Source organism: Chenopodium album, chromosome 20, assembly GCF_948465745.1.
Source record: "Chenopodium album chromosome 20, dcCheAlbu1.1, whole genome shotgun sequence".
NCBI lineage: Eukaryota > Viridiplantae > Streptophyta > Magnoliopsida > Caryophyllales > Amaranthaceae > Chenopodium > Chenopodium album.
This window is the reverse complement of record NC_137853.1, coordinates 687,423-690,085: the sequence shown is the minus strand read 5'-3', so window position 1 is coordinate 690,085 and position 2,663 is coordinate 687,423. Positions and strand designations below refer to the sequence as shown.

At 32.6% G+C, this 2,663-nt stretch overlaps 1 long non-coding RNA gene across 1 annotated transcript; it reads right to left on the bottom strand.

Annotated features, from left to right (window-relative positions):
• Window positions 1–771: 771 nt before the first annotated feature.
• On the bottom strand, window positions 772–1,211 carry LOC145597345 (uncharacterized). Its single transcript, XR_014103338.1, has 2 exons — window positions 1,159–1,211; window positions 772–1,033 (listed from the first exon to the last, which is right to left on the bottom strand). It is a non-coding gene; the product is annotated as an uncharacterized LOC145597345 (long non-coding RNA).
• Window positions 1,212–2,663: the final 1,452 nt, after the last annotated feature.

The window sequence follows — 2,663 nt, the reverse complement described above, 5'->3', positions numbered from 1 at the left end:
CTCTTTAAAAGGCAATATAAAGTAATCCTAAATATTCAATGCATGCATGCAACACAGTACAACCACAAATATAAAGTTCTTTTTCAATGACACCGTATAACTTTAACAGGGTGCATGTCTACAATATTGAAACTTTGAATTTCTTATTGGATAGATTTCTAATTGTGTGTTCCCTCTTTTCTAAAGCCCATTACCATTTTAACCTTTGTGGTGAACAAAGTAAGAGTTAATGATTTCAATAACATAAAATATCATATTCCATGAAAAAAAAAAACAAATCTTTATATGCGGCTAGTCACATCGTGTGACTAGTTATCATGAAGATTATTTCGTTAGTATTATAGGGGTCACTCTATTTACTAATAGGCCGTTGGTGTAGTGGTGATTGGGACTACACTTGTTAGGGAGCGAGGACCCGTGTTAGATCCCTTGCAACAACAATTGAGAAGAGATTGGAATCTAACCACCCAAAACTGATCTCCGAATCCGGATTAGTCAAAGGGTGAACCGGTTTAAACACCATAAGAAAATAAGGGTTACTCGATTAGAGTTACATGGGTTACTTCGTCAGTGATATAACAGCTTCTTGATCAAAGTTTTAAGGATTGCTTGCATCAGTGTAATAAGGAATACTTTGTTGTTTTACAAGCGATCACATGGTATGACCAACCACACACAAAATGCACCAAGTTGCGGCCTAAAACTTCAGGGTAGGAAGTAACAAAGGTTCAAAGTCCTTTACAGTACGGTTGTGATGTGCTATGATACAGCTGAAATCAAATAATCTTTTTATTTAACTGTGATAATTAATTGTTGAATAAGTCTCAAAATTAACATATCAAATGATACAGTAATTAGAAAATCCAAAAGAATTTTCCAATAGAAATTAAATACAAAGTAGATAGTATATTATTGTGCAAAAGACCAAAATACATGTTGATCCGCCTCATCTTCTAAAACAGGACACAAGTCGAGAGAACAAGCAGGGCAGAAAGTGGACCGACCATCTCAATCTTGTTAGAAGCACCAGTTTCTACAAAATTTAAAGTTGTTAAGTTTGTCAATGATCCATAAAATCGATAGAGATTTTGGAAAAAGAAAATGTCAAAGAATCAACTCAACGACCAAAAGCATTTATACTACGTGATAAGAAATTACCTGTTGTATTTCCATTCGGACTCAAAGCGGTCGGGCTTTCTGCTGACCCTAGACATTTTAATTAAATCACAATTCAAGATTAATAGCTAATACGCGTATTATAAAGCTTAAACAAGGCAAAAATGAAAATGTACGTACATAAAGATAGGGAATATATATGTGTATTAGGAGATTACCTAGAGGTGAATTCATTGGACTTGGAGCAGTGCTTGGCCCTTCACCTTCAATTTCAATTTGAAATTAAAATTAATTGTTAATAGTTCATATATTATAATAATTTTTACATGTATATAAATATATACTCCGTGTATGTATTGAACACTTTATACCAAATGGGAAATACTCAACTAAAACTGAAATAAAATAGAAAAGAAATTGTTACCTAGAGGTGTTGTCGTTGGAGTTGGAGTAAGGCTTGGAGCTTCACCTTGAAGTTTAATTTAATTTTATAGATTAGATTGATTGCTTATATAAGTACTTAATTGATGCTAGTTACGTACATGTGACAAATAATAATAATATTAGTAACGCACCCCTTAGACTTATGAAATAACCAAATTACTCTCCTTGTGTATGTCAATGTAGGTTACTCACACAATTCACAATAATAAAAGTACATGAATACGTTTTGCCGATTTTGATACTAGTCGTGGATGAAATAGCGGAGTTAAATTAAATTACCTGCTGGTGTTGGGGATGAAGGAGTATCACTAGGGCTAGAATTAGGACCTTCAAAACAACCCAAAGTTGTATGCAATATTAATAAGTATGAATATATATGATCGAGTGCTGACTTAAACAGATTTTTTAATGAAATTGAATGTGTTAATATTAATTAATATGTCATCAAATAAATTAAGGAATTACCTGGTGGTGGGGCTAAAGGAGTTACATTGGGGCTTGAATTAGGACCTTCAATTCAAAACAAAAGTTGCATGATTTATTAACCTTAACTCAAAAAAACTTAATTACATTATTTTCAATTGTTTTATTTTAAGTTTTATAAAAAAGAAGCAAAATAAAATAGGAAACTCAAACTAGTTATATTATACATACCTGGAGATGAAGCAGGTGTTGGAGTAGTCGATAGAGGTGGAGCTGATGGAGTTCCCGGGGGGCTTGGACTTGGACCTTCATTTTAGAATTGCTAAGTTAGTTGTAATAAAAAATTAAAAAAAAAATCATTTAGTTTCCAAAACTAATAATAGATATTTCCTCCATTCTATTTTACTTGACTCGCTTTGACTTTTACACTATTCACCACCCCTCCTTTGACCATGTTTTGTGAATAATATGTTAGGAAAAACATATTTTTGTTGGATCATTTTGAATTCGTCTCAATAAGTACTATTATACTCCCTCCGTCCCCGAATGATAGTCACTATTTCCATTTTTGGACATCCAAAATGTTAGTCACATTTCACAATTTTAGGTCCCATACAATAACACAAAATGACCTATATACCCTCATTTTTTTGGCTGTATTATTTGTGCTTCCCAAAATA